Below are 19,925 nucleotides of genomic sequence, written 5' to 3' on the forward strand. Positions count from 1 at the left end.
CGGTGTCCTTCAACCATGCGACAAATTCCCACCACACCGCAAATCAGCGCAAACGTGCTGTACAGGTGCCGCAACTGCGGTGTCCTTTGGACCATCCAAAAACTCCCACCACACCACAAAGCAGTGCAAATGTGCTGTACAGGTGCCGCAACTGCAGTGTCCTTCAGACCATGCGACAAACTCCCACCACACCGCAAAGCAGCTCAAATGTGTTTTTTCCAGGTGCCGCAACTGCGGAACCTTTCAGGCCTTGCCACTAAATCTCCCACAACACCGCAATCATGTTTCCTGTTTCCTCTTATGTTTCCTCTTATTAAAACTCGAGGGGCACAGCTCATAAATATATACTCATCACAAACTGTAATTCAGCAAGGTTCTTAACTCTGCGCTACCCGCCATTCGAATGCAGTGTGGGCCCTCCCGTTCGAATGCTAGGCAGGCTTTCCCATCGAATTGCAGTGTGTGCTCTCCCGTTTGAATGCAGTGTGAGCCTTAGTGCATTGGTCGCAGGCTCTCCCGTTCGAATCACAGTGTGGGCCCTCCCGTTTGACTGCAATGCAGGCTCTCCCGTTTGAATCACAGGGTGGGCTCTCCCATTCGAATGCGGTGTGAGATTTCATGTCATTCATTCTGTGGGCTCTCCCGTCCGAAACGCAGTATGAGTACTCCTGTTCGAGTGCAGTGGTGGTGCAGTAATCTTAAGAGCCTTTTAGCTTTTCCCGTTAACCGTGGCATTGGCATGTTCTTTGCTCATGGTCGAAATGATCCCGACACACAATAAGGTGTGCCTAAATGTGATAAACTATGTGTGCCCTATTTGATACTGCAGCCACAGTGCCCCACCAGATAATGTGCTGCAGTGCCCGCCCACGCTCGATACTGCCACAGCATTGCCGACATACTCTCAGTTATGCCACAGCATCACCTCTTTCGCATTTTGATACTGCTGCAGCAGTGCCCTGCCTTGACCAACATAATAAATTTGTATTCTTAACTAACCTTTCGCTTCCCTCAAAGCTGCATATAAATGTATTTGACACATTTTCCATAACTAACCTTCTGCTTCCCTTACAGACGTATATAATGGTACATATTCCTAACTAATATTTGCTCCCCCTACAGGTAAGTACAAACTAACCTTTGCTTCCCTTACAGGTGTTGATGATTCTAATCATCGAGGCTACCCCTGCAAACAAGCCCCGTTCCTCTTGTTCTCATTTTCCCTGTTCGATTGCTTGCTGGGCTAACCCGTTCGAATGCTGTGAGTGTTCTCTCTCTATGGAACAATCTCCTGTTCGAATCGCAGTGTGAGCCCTCCCTTTCGAACACAACACGAGCCAACTAGTGTTCATTTTTCCCGTTCGACTGCTTGCTGGGCTTACCCGTTCGAATGCCGTGAGCGCTCTCTCTTTATAGAGCAGTCTCCTATTCGAATCGCAGTGTGAGCCCTCCCTTTCGAACACAGCGCGAGCCTTCTCCCCGTTCAACTGCTTGCTGGGCTTACCCGTTCGAATGCCATGAGCACTCTCTCTTTATAGAGCAGTCTCCTGTTCGAATCGCAGTGTGAGCCCTCCCTTTTTGAACACAGCATGACCAACTAGTGCTCACTTTCCCTGTTCGACTGCTTGCTGTGCTTACCCGTTCGAATGCCGTGAGCAATCTCTCTCTTTATATAGCAGTCTCCTGTTTGAATCGCAGTGTGAGCACTCCCTTTTGAACACAGTGCGAGCCAACTCTCATTCTCACCTTCCCTGTTCGACTGCTTGCTGGGCTTACCTGTTCAAATGGCATGAGCTAAACCTCTCTCTCTTAGAACAGTCTCCCATTTGAATCGCAGTGTGAGCCCTCCCTTTCGAACGCAGCACTCTCATTTTCACCTTCCCTGTTTGCATACCATGAGCCCACCCACTTCTACGATGAGTGGTGGTCTCTCGTTCGAATCGCAGCATAGCCTTCTCCACCAGCAATCGTTCAAGAATGCACCTTCAAACAAATGCTTAAAGCACTCCCTCTGTACAAATTATTGGGGGGGGGGGGCAATTCAGAAGCATCCGCCAAGCCAATTTACCAAATAGAATTGTTGCTGGCTTGCTGTCCTAAATACTTCCTGCCATAGTCATGGTACTGTTCTTTCATCTTAATGCCTTTTTGGGGGTAATCAGGACTTGAGTCAAGTCAAGTATCGAGCTTCGAGCCCTCCAGTATACAGACAGCAAGCCAGATACGTTTACTGCTTCAACACAAGATTACATTAACATACGAACTACTGAAATGGAGTTAATTAACAGAGGTTCGGGAGGAGCATGTTAATTTTAATCTGACAAATCACAGCTCACGAGCAGGATTATATAAGCTGCTGCTTACCTGCTTCCTGTGACAACTCTCCTGACATCCCACCTCCACCCCATCTCCACCTATTCTCTAGATCCATTATCTAAATAAGTAATGTCCGGGGGGGGGGTAATCAGGACTCGAGTCAAGTTTCGAGCTCCGAGCCCTCCAGTATACGGACAGCAAGCCAAATACGTTTACTGCTTCAACACAAGATTACATTAACATATGAACTACTGAAAAGCCAGTAGTATGTGTTACGAGAGTCATTGTGAGTTCAATAGAAATAAATGTGAGTTTTAATACTGTGTTTAATTTATAAATGCATGCTTAATGACTGCAGTAGTCAATTAACTGTGCATACTAACTTGAGTTTTCATGACATATGATGCAACACTTGCAACCTTTGCAAAGCTAGCCATGCTAACAGTGTAGCATAAAGCAGCATGTGCACAGTGATGCACTTTCAATAATTTTGAGCATTAAATTGATCACACAGACCATGTTGTAATTTAAAATGATTTATTTAAAGAAAAAAGAGTTTGAATCAATACAATACACAGTGAAAATTCACTCTTTGAGCAATGCATTCTTTATTTAAAGTGTTAATGAGTTATGAGGTAAATGTTATTGTGATGTGTATTTTACTGTAACATTTAATGAGTTGTAAGTTAAGTGTTATGCAGATGTGAGTTTATGTTCCTGCAAAAAAATGAATGATGTTTTTAATGATTAAAAGTAATTAATGATGTTTTTCACAAATCTTAAACAATCTAATCTAAAAGATAACATTATAATAATAATGACTAAATGTAACTTAAACCAAAACTACTAAAGTGTGTAAACTGAAACTTTTAAAGCTCATAGATAAAGTGTGAACATTAAGGGATTTCACTTACCTGTAAAACAAACCTTCTTTACCTAAGAAAAAGAGAAATCAGTTATTCATTACTGTGAAAGAATTGAACATTATATAACATTTGTCAATTGTTTTTTTTTCTCATTGTTAAATTATTTATATTATTTATTTTTTTTAATTATTATTTCTTTCTCAAACTCCAAAGTATAAGAAAAAAATTCAGTACATTTTCTTACCTTTTCAACATTCAATCCCCGTGTCCGTGTGTTTCTTTTTCCCCTTTATGTTGCTGGTCTCTCTCTTCAAAGCTGAGTGTAAGGGTGGTTTCACATATAGTACGTTTTAACTGAACCAAACCCAGTTCGGTTAAAGTGAACCAAAAAGGGAACCAGCCGCAAATGACCTCAGTGCTTTTGGTGTTCACAATGTAAGTGGACTTAAGAGGACCCAGTTTCTTTTTTGGTCCTCTTCACATTAATGTGGTCTCAGACCCCTTGTTGTTCACACCACAGCTCCTTAAGGACTCAGACCCCATTGCAGCTAGGGCAGTCATGATTATGAAATTTGGCTTACAATAATTTTTCATAAATAATTGTGATTATTATTATGATGAAGTAATTGTCATACAAATTGTCATACTTCTTAAGGTTCACATATGCTTATTACAGATAGGCCTACACCTTAAGTAGTAAATTATTGATGTTTAACTTGTTAATCATATAATAAAATGGGGCAATATGATTACTTTTAAGGCTTTAAAGAATATTGCATTTTTCATAAAAAATTATTGCACAGGGATAGAATTACATAAAAAGTAATATTTTATATGTTATATCATTTATGATACCCAGACAACACCGCCAGTTATATTACATTATGCAATAGTAATAATGTATACTGTATTTCTGTCTTAAATTCTCTCTCACATTATGTTAAGGCTCTCCGATAAAACCTACAAGCCTTTATTTTACATGAAGCAAAACATTTGAAATTCTATGTGCATTTGAAAATATGTTTCTTTATCCATCATCTCGAGAGTAATGGAGAAAGCAAGGGTCTCCTCCTGCATGTCATTTACATTGTGTGTATCAGCCAAGAACATTTGCCATTAGCGCAAATAAAATTAAAATTAAACTTAAAAATCCTCACTTGTATTTTCATGGGAGTTTGGCGCACCTCCGTTGACGGTACGCCCATCAGAGCACTTTAAAGCGGTTCATCTTAGCGTGCTGCTCTGCTCTGAATGCGGCTGGTCCGTTCATTTTAGGTGCTCAATTAATACAACAAGAATGGAATATGAGATACAAAAACATGTCATGGTAATCATGGTATATCTATATTTGCTTAAAATTCCCATATGTGGACAGTAAATTGTGACTTGAATATGAAGTATGTAATGCAGATATGTATGGCAAACCACAAGGTACTTATGTCATAAACTGCAAAGCGGACTGGTACCTCTTCACTTTCACATCGCACAAATCAATCGAACCACAAAAGGACCCACAAAGGAACCATACTCAGACCACTTCCTGAGGTGGTCTGAGTACAGTTCACTTTTGGGTCCTTTTAGGGGGGTTGAGACCACTTGGGTTGTTCACATAAACACATTATACCACTCTGAGAGTGCTTGGAGTGCTCAAACGAACTAGGTGTGAAAACGTCCTAAATATTCTGAAGCCTGATCCTAAGCACAAATCAAACTGTGTTCCATAGCCATTGCTCACGTGAGGCAAGGGTTACATATGCAGTTTGTCATTGACTGTCTACACAGTTCAGACAGTAGAGGGCACCAGTGGTTCAGTACTTGATACAATCTTGAGTTAACAATGAACAGGTTTGTAGTACACCTGGGAAGAAGGAGAAGTAAAGATTAATTTAGAAATGATGCTCACACGCATTTGTGTGTGAAATCTGTGTGCAAAGGTTTTCACACAGAAATCATGATTCGTCAATAAGTTTGCACCAAACACTAAATTTTATTCTAAATAAAAATATATATAAAAAATAGGACCAAATGAAACCACACGTACGCAAAAATCACATAGTCCAGGTGTCAAGTCAAATTTATTTGTATAGCGCTTTTCACAACAGGCGTTGTTTCAAATCAGCTGTACAGGAAATTATGCTATAACAGAAAATGAATGAATATAATGCAAATATTAGTTATTTATGTTTAGAACTATGACCAGGAGGAGGGTGGGGCCAGGCCGTGAGTGCGCACGGCCAGCCCCCAATCGGGCAAATCAGCGGAGGAGAGGATAAAGCCGAGCCGAATGCACCAGTTTGAGAGAGAGAGAGCCACATGCAGCTGCCGTGTGTGTGTGTTTGCGTTTGTGTCTTTTTGTTTAAATTAAATATTACTTTGACTGTTCAGCTGGTTCCCGCCTCCTCCTTGCCCATTTTAAACCCTGTTACATTGGTGCCGCAACCCGGGAAGGAGGAGGGATGCGCTGTCATGGAGTCCTCGCCACTGCCGTCCGCCGAAAGGAGCAACCGTGGCCGTCTGCTGGGGGACGGAGGAGTCACTGCCGGCCGCATGGATGCAGAGGAATGGCCGCCATCCACGAGGGGAGGAGGGGCTCACTGCCGGATAAATCTTTAGTCTAGTCTTAAACTGATAGAGTGTGTCTGACTTCCGAACACTGCTAGGAAGACTATTCCATAGTTCAGGAGTCGAATATGAAAATGATCTCCCTCCTTTTGTGGATTTTGATATTCTCTGTATTATTAACAGGCTGGAGTTTTGTGATCGTAGTGAGCATGATGGATTATAGCATGATAGGATGTCACTTTAGTACTTTGGAGCTAGACCATTCAAAGCTTTGTAATTAATTAACATAATTTTAACATTAATAGGAAACTTAACAGGTAGCCGTTGCAACGCCGATAAAATGGGGCTGATATGATCATATTTCTTGGTTCTAGTTAGCACTTTAGCTGCTGCGTTTTGAACCAATTGAAGTTTATTTATTAAACCTGCAGGACTTCCGCCTAGTAATGCATTATTATAATCTAGTCTTAAGGTCATGAATGCATTAATTCATTTTGCGGAATCAGAAACAGATAGCATATGCTGTAACTTAGCAATATTTCTAAGGTGGAAGAATGCAGTTCTACAAATATTGGAAATTTGATTTTCAAAGGTTAAATTGTTATTGTCATGGAAATTATAAATACTGACCCTAGTAGACCTAACTCCCTAAATCACTTGCCTACCTTTGCTGGTCTCCTAGTTTCCCAGCTCGCTGGCACTTTCTCAGTGCATTACAACTCAGCATACGCCTGAGAATTTGGGAGCGTCCTGCCCACAGACAATAATCACTCAGTCCGAGAATCTTGTATTTCTGTCACTACACGCTAGCGATTTCACCCTAATACCTAACTCATATATCTAGACTTATGCTGCAGCATAATAATTAACCCAGACTCCAGTTTCTGCTTTTGCTTGTTTATTAGGATGTGGCCGGGTCCCATCAGTCACAGTTTACTGTATATAGACTGTTTTATGTAATTTCTCCTGATTCTGATTGGATATATTTTAGTTGGAATCATCTTATCAGTCTGGCAAGAAATCAACATGATGTAATGTAGTTACAGAAAATAATATGATGAAATATATTCCAGTTATCTTAGCTGCATGTTCCAGTACATGGTTTTTAATAATGTCCAGGTTCCGCTTTCTAGTTCCCTTCAAAATCCCACAGGCATCAAAAACTTTACTACTGGTCCGAGTACACTGCCAAAAATATCTTGAAAAAGTTTAGTCAGCCAATCTCATGAATCATTTGGATATTTGGCCTGTTCATCCTGCCATAAATCATCTTGCACCATTTTCATATCCTCCAACACTTTAGATATTTTGCTTCCATCTGTAATCATACGCTGGAACAATTATGTAACATTCCAAATTTTTACACACACACCTCCTTCTTCAGCTAAAATTCCATCTAATACCATTCAGTTTTCGAGAGTCATTTGTCAGAGGTAACCCATTTCTGGTTTCAGAAGGTTATAGCCAATTTAGTGTTGTTCGTAAAATGATACAGTTCGTAATGGATTCTGTTAATCCAATTAATCTAATTGGTAAATGCATTATGGATTGGGAAAGCCTTCCAAAATTAGGACGACAGATCAATCACGTGATGTTCTAGTGGGATATCAGCTATATCATGTTTCCAACAAGTATCATCTTTTCTTCCTCCTATGGTGCATTTTTCCCTTACCGTATTCACGTACCCTACTCTAATTCTTGCCCTAAATATAGTTAGGGGGTCTGTATATGACAAATAAACAGGGCTCCACATATCAATCTTAAGCAATTGCACCTAAAAACTTGAAACATTTTCTATAGAAAATAACCGACAGTTAAAATGATTTTTAAAATAGTGGCCACTTACCCGCCCCTAACAACTGTCCTTTGAGATCGTACAAAATTACAGTAATTACGAGAAGCTTCGAAAAGCAGGCCCATTTCACCAGCACTGAGCCAAGTCTCCATTATGAAAAGAAAGTCCAGTCCACGAGATGAAAAGAAGTAATTATAAAAGTCTTATTTGAGATGGTTCTTACATTTATTAGGGCCATCTTCACCATGGTAAAATCCGTTGTAGATTCCGTAGACTGACACTGCAATGAAAGAACTGCAGGTTGAGTCCTTGACAGCGGAGTGCAGTACTCTGTACTCTGAGATTACAGAGATTTGCTCCTCCTGTACGAGTGTGCAGTCTCGCTGGCACACACCTGGATGTCAATCTAGACAGCTCAGGAAAAGCAGGCACAAGACAGGTGTATTTTGGTTTGTACGAGTGTTTTGGAGAAGAACCAACCATGTCGAGGATCTTACAGGATGAACTGTAAGATTAATGATTAAGAGTCTTTGAAGTCCATCACAAATATACTGCAGAAGTGAATGTAAATAAAGTGTCCTTTCATTCGGCTGATGGAGGCTTTAGTTGGCAATAATTTATTGTCTATGTATTCCATTTTAAGAGCGTGTAGTTCAGTGGCGTGCCGTGCATTTACATTCTAGGCCTTCAGTGTGATTCATACCATTAAGAAAACACAGTTTCACAATGAATAAGACACCCTATGCCTTTGGGCATCATACATTATGTCACAGCTAATTGTAATACCAATTGACATTTTACACGCACGAAAGCCAGAACTTGAAACGACACTTAAAGCTCAAGCAAGCCTAATTTTAACTGTAGCATAACTGTTTCGTGAAATGAACGTCTCCTGAACAGACATTCAGAAATCATAATTTTTCATATAAGTCTACCAAGGAGGTCTATATTACCTGGAAAAATCTATCTAATAATATTTGCGATTTAAATGTTGCTTGCAATACATTTCATTTCGTCAGGGTACACGGTTATGCTGTGTTCCATTCAAGTTGGATGTGGTATATTCCTATTTGATATCTCTGACCATAAATGCATTCCATTCCCCGATATTGGGAAGATGACATTTAAGGAAACAAAACTGCAATGCTCCCATTAGCTTAGCAGGGGTTTGACTCTCATTAGAGATGTCTTCTAGCAACCCAACTGATAAACAATGCTTCAGCGCTAGCATTTGTGCTACAGGTGTACGATTATCAAAAGAGATTATAATGTTTTATACACCTGTTTCTGCAGGCGTTTGTTAAACAAGCTTAATATCATGTAATGTGGAAATGAACTCATTTATCGATATTACTTAATAAAGTAAATTTTAAAGTTTAAAAAATAAAGTTTATCACTTACTTTGTATATCTCCCTGAGTGTTGACATGTTTGTGTGACATCATGCCCCTGCATCTCTGCGAAATCGGCGTTGAGAATTTCTGCATAAGCCTACAAGCTGTAATTCTGACTTAAAGATGCATTCCATTGCACTTTTCCTAGTAGGAAGTTGTAAAATCCGACTTTCCAAGTTGAATGTAACGCAGCACTACTTTTCAAAACTTGAGCCGACACTGAATGCTCAAGCAGCCTAATTTACACTTAGAAAACTCCTGATGTTGCTATAACAATGCAAAAAGCACTTACCAATTTACTTGAAGTGAAAATGAGCCCTCCTTTCCTGTATAATAAATTAAGCAATCACGGTCATGCAGAACATCTCGTGTTTGTAAAGCCATAAGGATCTCTTTCTCAACAGCAATACCAGCAGTGATGATAGCCTTCTCGTCAGCAAGATCTTGCGCTCTTCGTTTTCAAATTACGTACATCACTTAAAGCGTGATTGCGTCACTCAAGGCCAGCTAGAAGGCCTCGACCGGGACATATCCTAAAGATCACAACCAACAAGAACAAATCAACCAATCTGATTGGCTGATGAATCTGACTGTCTGACATTAGATGCACATTCATTTGCACTGTTGAGGGATTCTGAAGAAATTCTGAAGGCCTGAGGGGGTGGAGCTCAGAATCACGCGCTGCTTCGGCTAAGGAGCATGGCTTCGAGCATGCGATTTGTGAAACAGTTGTCACACTTTCCTTTGTAAGCATCAAGGAATAAATTCTGACTGGATAAACTTTTTGTTTTTCTCTATTTGTTTGAAGATTAATTAAGAGTGGAAAGCGAATAAAAATACATAGGCAAAAAGGTGATTGAGAATGAAAGGATGAAAAATATTTATTTATTTATTTGACATGTTAGGCCAGCAGAGAAGGCTTTGCTGGCCCTGAGAATTCGCCACTGGTGTAGTCCATTTTATGACCAAGTTGATGCAGGCAAAGATCAGCAAGGTGTGCCTCTTAATTTGGCTGGAAGCTTGTGGCAGTTAATTTCCAGTGATTTATAGGTATTAGACTATTTTTTTATCCAGCTTTAAAATCAGTAATGATTGAATGTCTCCAGATATGTTGTTGATTGTAGAGATGTGCGATTTGTACCTCCTCATTATTAATTATGTGGAGGCAGGCCCGGTTCTGCAGCGGTGCTTTAGGGTGCTAAGCACCCTCAAACAAATGTTAGAGCACCCTCAACAGAAAATGTAATAATACTGTATTTTGGCAAGCAGATTTCCTTGGATACCAGCGAACACACCCACAAAATCACAAAAACATGAGCAATTGATTGGGTAAAGACTTTCGCTCGCACATAGAAAATTTGTAGTGGAATTTTCTCACCCAATTCACCACATGTTGCTTCCTATTTCTGCTCTGGTATTAAACGGACCATAACTGCTTGTCCAGGATCAGTTTCCAAAAGCCCAATCAAAACCTTTATTATTAGTGAAATGCAAATGCTGACTTTAGATCAGTGGCTGTGAATAACGTCTCTTTAAATCACTTGCTGCACCCATGTGCAGAGAAAACATGCACTAATTTATTTATTTTTTTTTTACTTGTAACAACAGTAAAGATTATTGGAGTACTTTCTACAAGTACATACTGTGTCAGTCTTTCTACTACAAATTTCCATGCATTATTCAGTTTGTTCCTTGGTGTTTCTTTGTATTTTTTGTGCTTAAATAAATATGGAAATTTGAATGGAAATGCCAAATTAATATTTACAATGCTTTTTTCCTCTTATAAATTGATGCAAAAAACTGCCAAATGCAAGTAAAATTTGGCTACATGACCAGGTAATGGCTGTGAATGCACTCTGACATCAGAACTGGCATTCAGATAAAGACGGTGGAGCAGGCAAGTTGTTCAACGAAAATTTTTCTCAGCTAATTTATCTCTTCACCTTAGGAGGACAGAAATTGAACTATGGAAAGTGGCTGCCATTTGCGAAAAAATATTTGCTTACCAAGCCATTTAATAACATACACAGGCTTATTTAACTTTCTACAGTCCTGGTGGTACCTGCCACGGTGCTTCCTAGCATTAACCATTTATGTTTAATGGATAACATTTGCAAAGGTGGTTCTGTTTCATGCTCATGGATAATTGAGTTAACACCATGCCTATTAAAATTATTGTAATAATATTAACACCATGCCTATTAAAATGCCGCTGTGTTCGGAATGTCATACACTTCATAGATATGAGTGAAACTATGTCAGTAGTATATCATTGTGAACACGGCCATAGACTCATGAGAGTGGGGCTGTGTAGAAACAGAAATGGACATGTCTGATTCGTAAATTAATCGCTCGAGTCGGTTCTTGTCAATGAATTGGTCTAACGTGTTATTAAAATGGCCTGAATTGGCTCGCAGTTCAGACAGAATCATTTAAGCAGTTTGCATGTGTGCTGCATCGTTGAAGAGGTTTTCTCACTCAGTAAAACAATAATGGGATGCTTTAGAAGAGTGAGAACAAAAATGGCGCTGAATGAAGAGGATTTTCCTTACAATCTAATGAAACAAAACCTGAACATGCATTTTATGTATTCATACCGTTTGTACATTCTTTTGGCAGGAATAATAATTTATATCCATTCCACAGATTGAGGATACACCATTTGGCTAAAGCAGCTTATGCTAGGTAAGTTGACCACATACTCACTGTACAGCTTATACAATAGACCCTATTCACGCAAACATTTAGAATGTTAAGATACATTTCACATGACCACTCCTCAAATACTCCTTTTGAGCACCTGTAATAATAAATTGAGATTGCATCTGAAATTGAAGGACTCAAACACTGAAATATACATTTTATGTGTTCAATAAAACACACACTTTATTTAATTTGAACATTAGAATTACACACAAATTACACAGCAAAACATACAAAATCAAACTTTCGAACTATCTACAGTAAATACATTTTTAATAAAGAGTGCAGGAACAGAATATATATAAATTCAGAAATACTCAACAACTGCAATACCTGTGGAGAGAAGAGAGGGAGAAAAGAGGGGAGGGGGAGGACAACAACACCAGTAAACACAGCCCAACCTGAGTGACAAGACTGAAAACTGTTCCTATCGTGAACCAAGCAAAGTCTTTTGCCATTACATTCCGGCACGACAAGCTACTTTAGTTTTATTTTCAGTCCTACTTTTCTGATAGCATAGCCAACATCTCTCAGAGGACTCTTCAAATTTAGGGACATGGCTGTGTGGAGTGATGACGAAGGAGGGACTACAGGCTTTAGTGTATGCAAAGGTAAACTTGCGTGAATATCGATACCTCCCAGCTGATGAGCCAGGTTTTCTCTGAAATCTATCTGGGTTAAGTTCACCGGTCTACGCTCATCCCCAGGTGCCGCATGAATGTGTTGCCATTCATTAAACAATATGAAACTATTGACGATGGCAATGTCTATGAAGTGGAAAAAAAGTCTTCCACCACTTCTGAGTTTTTTGTAGGACTTCGTAAGATTTTATCATTTGGTCTGACCTATCAACACCTCCCATGTTTTTGTTATAATTGCTGATGACAGTGGGCTGGAGGGCTACTTCTTTTGTCCAGTCGCCATCATTGTTTACAAACCTAATAATTTCGGTTGAGCCATTCGCATTGTGGAAATTGGAGAGGCATGTAACTGCACACGTGTCCTTCCACTGAATTACAAGTATATTCCCCTCAATCCTACACCACCTCATATCTCCATGAGCTGTCTTGCATTCCCATCTTTTGATGTTTTTAAATTCTGCAGGAAACAGTTTACGATTCACCCTGCATGTCCCACAGGCATTAGTTCCCATTTCTAACAACTTAACCATAAGAGCTGGGGATGTGTAAAAGTTGTCAAACCAAACATTGTGGCCCTGGTCTTTGAATGGCTGCAGTAACGATTCAACTACTTTGGTGGCCAAGTCAGTGAGATGCCCATCATGACTACCTGTGTTAACATTAAATTTGAGAGTATACCCCAAGTCTGATGTTGCAATTACCCATAATTTAAAACCCCACCAAGTAGGCTTGCCCTTCATGTATTGTTTAAATCCTGACCGAGCTTTAGACTTGACCATACGTTCATCTATTGCGAGATTTTGGTTAGGCTGAAAGAGCTGCTGGCATTTTTGTTTGAGGTGGTCCATAAGATAATGCAACTTCCTAAGGTGATCCTGATTATCCTCTGTGGTAGGATCTACAACATGTAGAGCTGCTAAAAGAGCCTTGTAGTGGTCACGCGATATAAATCCCCTCACCCACGAGCCCTGAAATGACTTGGTTCCCCAGTGATGATGGGAATCAGGGAGAATTGAAAACCCCATGTAAATGAAATGAAATTTGTAAAATTCATCGGGGGTCACCTCCATCCAAGCTCCTTGGTAGCCGGAATATGACGGACAGTTTAGGATGAGTTCCCACCCCTGACAGTTTGTAAAGCTGCATATCTCAGCAACTACAGCCTGAGTAAAAACAGCATGAAAAAGTAAATTTCTCGCAACATCATATTGGAGGTTGACCGCACAGCCTGATGCATGATACTTAAGTCAATACTGAATGGATGGCTAGGCTTAAATGGGAGAGGTTTTAGTGCCTGTGCATCGATGTCAGAGTACGAGGGATAAGAAACAGAGTCAGGGAAGTGTTTACGCTTTCTAGCTGAATTAGGACCTGTGCGAGAATGGCTAGCCATACCCAAAATATTAAGAGTAACAGTGTTAGTGTTACTGTGAGTATCATTCTTATGAGAAATAGAAACAAACAATGCATACACATTCATACATACCCAGTTGATGGTCTTGTCTGGGGATCAGATTCCATCTCATCCTCCATCTCTTCGTGGTCTGGGTCTTCTTGCAGTAGTTCCTGGTCCAGCAGATCTTCCTCCTGTGTGCTCATGCCCTCATGAGCCATGTCCTCCTCTGCTATGAACCTAAGCTCATCAACAGTCAGCTGCCTCCTCCTCTTGAGGGTGCTGAGCAGGGAGCCATAGTCTCTATCCATCTCTACAACAGAAAAAAGTACAACAATTGGTAGCCAGCAGTGTGTTCTTCATAAATCCATACACTGAATAGTCACCAAAGGCTTGCAGACTAAGCAGAATGTCCAACTGCAGACATCCCTCTCACACTTTCCTTGTGAACAGGAAGCTGCACACAATCTAAAATCATGTCTGTGTGATGGATGGGTAAGGCTATCTGCTAAATTATAGAAAGATATCTACCATTTTTTTATTACATGGGAAAATCAACAAGCTAGATAACTTATTTAACTAGCAGGCCAGTTACCAGGCAGGTCTGAACAGCATCTGCTCTCTGTCTCACATTACTTCAGGCAGATTTTTCACAAGCAACAAAATTGGCAAAAAACGTTATTGATATTTCATTTAAAATGTACATAGTATTGCTTGCTAATGTTTATTTAGCAAGTTTCACAGAAACTGCCAAAAAAAAGGTTGATATAAAAAGAGGCTCGCCGATGACGGTCACATACATTTTTCCAGAAAAAACTAGCAAGCGCTGCTCCTACAAATAAATGCTTCATAACGAAAAAAGGTTTGAATATCTTCCACAAGTGACAAAATTGGCCAAAAAAGTTATTGATATTTAGTTAAAAATGTACATAGTATTGCTAGCTAATGTTTATTTAGCAAGTTTCACAGAAATTTGCTTAAAAATAGAGGCTAGCTGGCTGTCTGATGAACACCGACGGTCATGTCATTTTTTCCAGAAATAACTAGCGTTACTCCTACAAATAAATGCTTCATAACTAAAATGTTTTGACTTTCAATAGACAATATTGACAACACATGTTAAATAACTTGTCTTAAATCGAAAGATCGCCTCAGTTTTCAATTTGAAGCAGTAAGTCCAACACTGGAGGAAATCTCCCAGCGTATACTCTCTGGCTCCGCTCAGGCAAATGGAGGATGACGCTGATGACGATACAATTATTATTCACGCCAAGTAACCCCTTAACCAATCATATGTACTTTTAGCATATATTGTTATGAGTATCTGGAAGTCCAGTGATTGGACGGCAAAGATACTGAGACAGGAACCATGGGAATAATTGTTCCCAAATTTGAATGCTCCGGCTCGTAAGGGTTAGAGTGTTTTTTATATTTTCGTATCTTTCCAAGAACATTCAGTAGACAACAAAAAAAAAAAAAAAAAATCCAGACAACATGGGTTGTGGAAAATCAGATGGGATTTAGGAGCTTTATTCATCTTTGTACCATGTGTGCCACTGAAGAGATGGCAAGTCTATCCCTCATAGCCTCGATGGCGCTACTGTGAAGAGACTATTTCAAGCATGTAAACAATAACAAAGGAATTAGAACGCAACTATTCCAGAAATCACATTTATTGTCACACAGCCATATACACAAGTGCAATGGTGTGTGAAATTCTTGGGTGCAGTTCTGATCAATATAGCAGTCGTGACAGTGATGAGACATATACCAATTTACAATAACATCAAATTAACACAACACAATTTAGTCTAATATACACATAATTACACACAACAATATACAAATAATAACATACACTGTACAGTATACAATACGCACAATATAGATACACATTATTCAATAAAAATAAAAAAGTATATATAGTAGTCTATATAGAATGTACAGTAAGCTGTATTGTACTGTATTTACATTCAGGCTGTCAGTTGATAGTAAGTTGTTAAGAGAGAATATATACAGGTGCATCTCAATAAATTAGAATGTCATGGAAAAGTTCATATATTTCAGTAATTCAACTCAAATTGTGAAACTCGTGTATTAAATAAATTCAATGTACACAGACTGAAGTAGTTTAAGTCTTTTGTTCTTTTAATTGTGATGACTTTGGCTCACATTTAACAAAAACCCACCAATTCACTATCTCAAAAAATTAAAATATGGTGACATGCCAATCAGCTAATCAACTCAAAACACCTGCAAAGGTTTCCTGAGCCTTCAAAATGGTCTCTCAGTTTGGTTCACTAGGCTACACAATCATGGGGAAGACTGCTGATCTGACAGTTGTCCAGAAGACAATCATTGACACACTTCACAAGGAGGGTAAGCCACAAACATTCATTGCCAAAGAAGCTGGCTGTTCACAGAGTGCTGTATCCAAGCATGTTAACAGAAAGTTGAGTGGAAGGAAAAAGTGTGGAAGAAAAAGATGCACAACCAACCGAGAGAACCGCAGCCTTATGATTATCAAGCAAAATCGATTCAAGAATTTGGGTGAACTTCACAAGGAATGGACTGAGGCTGGGGTCAAGGCATCAAGAGCCACCACACACAGACGTGTCAAGGAATTTGGCTACAGTTGTCGTATTCCTCTTGTTAAGCCACTCCTGAACCACAGACAACGTCAAAGGCGTCTTACCTGGGCTAAGGAGAAGAAGAACTGGACTGTTGCCCAGTGGTCCAAAGTCCTCTTTTCAGATGAGAGCAAGTTTTGTATTTCATTTGGAAACCAAGGTCCTAGAGTCTGGAGGAAGGGTGGAGAAGCTCATAGCCCAAGTTGCTTGAAGTCCAGTGTTAAGTTTCCACAGTCTGTGATGATTTGGGGTGCAATGTCATCTGCTGGTGTTGGTCCATTGTGTTTTTTGAAAACCAAAGTCACTGCACCCGTTTACCAAGACATTTTGGAGCACTTCAGGCTTTCTTCTGCTGACCAGCTTTTTAAAGATGCTGATTTCATTTTCCAGCAGGATTTGGCACCTGCCCACACTGCCAAAAGCACCAAAAGTTGGTTAAATGACCATGGTGTTGGTGTGTTTGACTGGCCTGCAAACTCACCAGACCTGAACCCCATAGAGAATCTATGGGGTATTGTCAAGAGGAAAATGAGAAACAAGAGACCAAAAAATGCAGATGAGCTGAAGGCCACTGTCAAAGAAACCTGGGCTTCCATACCACCTCAGCAGTGCCACAAACTGATCACCTCCATGCCACGCCGAATTGAGGCAGTAATTAAAGCAAAAGGAGCCCCTACCAAGTATTGAGTACATATACAGTAAATGAACATACTTTCCAGAAGGCCAACAATTCACTAAAAATGTTTTTTTATTGGTCTTATGATGTATTCGAATTTTTTGAGATGAATTGGTGAATTGGTGGGTTTTTGTTAAATGTGAGCCAAAATCATCACAATTAAAAGAACCAAAGACTTAAACTACTTCAGTCTGTGTGCATTGAATTTATTTAATACACGAGTTTCACAATTTGAGTTGAATTACTGAAATAAATGAACTTTTCCATGACATTCTAATTTATTGAGATGCACCTGTATAATAATAATATAATTTATGACAGTCCGGTGTGAGATATAAGAGTAAGAGTAATAAAGTGCAGTGCTGATGTATTTTGATCGTGGGAGATCAAGAGTTCATAAGTCTGATTGCTTGGGGGAAGAAGCTATCATGGAGTCGGCTGGTGCGGGTCCTGATGCTGCGATATCGCCTGCCTGATGGTAGCAGTGAGAACAGCCCATGGCTCGGGTGGCTGGAGTCTCTGATGATCCTCTGAGCTTTTTTCACACACCGCCTTGTTTATATTTCCTGGAGGGAGGGAAGCTCATCTCCGATGATGTGTCTGGCAGTTCGCACCACCCTTTGCAGTGCTTTGCGGTTGTGGGCTGTGCTATTGCTGTACCAGGCGGAGATGCAGCCAGTCAGGATGCTCTCTACAGTGCAGGTGTAGAACCATGTGAGGATGTGGCGGTTCATTCCAAACTTCCTCTTCACAACGACTTCAGTGTGGATGGACCATGTGAGTTCCTCAGTGATGTGGACACCCAGGAACTTGAAGCTGCTGACTCTCTCCACTGGTGCTCCATTGATGGTGATGGGACTGTGTTCTCTGTCTTTTCTTCTGAAGTCCACCACAAGCTCCTTTGTCTTACTGACATTGAGGGAGAAGTTGTGCTCCTGACACCAGTGTGTCAAAGTGTGCACCTCCTCTCTGTAGGCTGTTTCATCATTGTCAGTGATCAGACCTACCACCGTCGTGTCATCAGCAAACTTAATGATGGCATTGGAGCTATGTGTTGCCACACAGTCATGTGTGTACAGGGAATACAGGAGTGGGCTGAGAACACAGCCCTGTGGGGCTCCAGTGTTGAGGGTCAGTGATGAGGAGAAGTCGCTGCCTATTCTAACCACCTGGCGTCTGCTTGACAGGAAGTCCAGGATCCAGCTGCACAGTGAGCTGTTTAAGCCCAGAGTCTCATTTAGCTTGGAGGGCACTATGGTGTTGAATGCTGAGCTGTAGTCTACAAACAGCATTCTCACATAAGTGTTCTTTTTTTCCAGGTGGGAGAGAGCAGTGTGTAGTGTAGATGCAATGGCATCATCAGTGGTGCGGTTGTTGCGGTAAGCAAACTGCAACGGGTCAAGAGAGAGAGGCAGCACAGAGCAGATGTAATCTCTGATTAGTCTCTCAAAGCATTTGCTGATGATGGGGGTCAGAGCAACAGGACGCCAGTCATTTAAGCAAGTTATTTTTGATTGCTTTGTAACAGGCACAATGGTGGATGTTTTAAAGCATGTGGGGATTACAGACAAAGAGAGGGAAAGGTTGAAAATGTCTGTAAAAACACCAGCCAGCTGGTTCGCGCATGCTCTGATGACGCGGCCTGGAATGCCGTCTGGGCCCGCGGCTTTGCGGATATTCACCCATCGGAAGGATCGGGTTACATCCGCTACAGAGACGGAGAGTGAACTAACCTCTGTAGCTTCGGCCGCGAAAGCTCTCTCCGCGAGGGCGGTGTTATTTCCCTCAAAATGAGCATAAAAAGTATTTAGCTCATCCGGGAGAGAGGCAGCAGTGTTCATGGAGGAGTTTTTATTCCCTTTAAAGTCCGTGATGATGTTAATTCCCTGCCACATGCTTCTAGAGTTGGTGGTGTTGAACTGTCCTTCAATATTGTTCCTGTACTGGCGTTTTGCTGTTTGGAGGGCAGAACTGGCTTGTTTATGCTCCTCTGCGTTCCTGGAATTGAAAGCGATGGTCCACACATTAAGTGCCGCGCGAACATCGCTATTTATCCATGGCTTCTGGTTCGGATAGATCCGTGTTGTTCTGGTCAGAATGACGTCCTCCATGCACTTTTTGATGAAACACATTACGCTATCAGCGTAAACCTTGACATCGTCATCAGAGGTGGACCGGAACATCTCCCAGTCCATGTGATCTTGTAGCACAGACACTGATTGGTCCGACCAGCACTGGATCGTTCTGAGGGTGGGTGCTTCCTGTTTCAGTTTCTGCCTGTAAGTGGGCAGAAGCAGAATGGAAGAGTGGTCCGATTTGCCAAATGGTGGGTGGGGGAGTGATTTGTAGCCATCTTGGAAGGGAGAGTAGCAATGGTCCAAAACCCAGTCCCCTCGTGTGTTGAAACTAATGTGCTGGTAGTATTTTGGTGCGACTGATTTGAAACTAGCTTTATTAAAGTCCCCGGTCACAATGAACGCGGCCTCAGGGTGCGCAGATTCCTGCTCACTTATAATCCCATACAGTTCCTTGAGTGCCTGGTTTGTGTCGGTTTGTGGCAGGATATACACAGCAGTGATAATGACCGCTGTGAATTCCCTCGGTAGCCAGAATGGTCGACACAGAAGCATGAGAAATTCCAGATCAGGAGAGCAGAAAGACTTGATAGAATGTATGTTCCTCTGATCACACCAGGATTTGTTGATCATAAAACATACACCACCACCTCTGCTTTTACCTGAGAGGTCTTTCGCTCTGTCCGCTCGGTGCACGGAGAATCCCACGGGTTCAATGGCTGAGTCTGGAATCTCCACAGACATCCAAGTTTCTGTAAGGCAGATAATGCAGCAGTCCCTCATCTCTCGTTGGAAAGAGATCCGCGCTTTCAGCTCACAGAGCTTGTTATCCAGAGACTGAATATTTGCCAGTAGAATAGTGGGTAGCGGGGGTC

Source organism: Myxocyprinus asiaticus, chromosome 23 (genome assembly GCF_019703515.2).
Source record: "Myxocyprinus asiaticus isolate MX2 ecotype Aquarium Trade chromosome 23, UBuf_Myxa_2, whole genome shotgun sequence".
Classification (NCBI taxonomy): Eukaryota; Metazoa; Chordata; class Actinopteri; order Cypriniformes; family Catostomidae; genus Myxocyprinus; species Myxocyprinus asiaticus.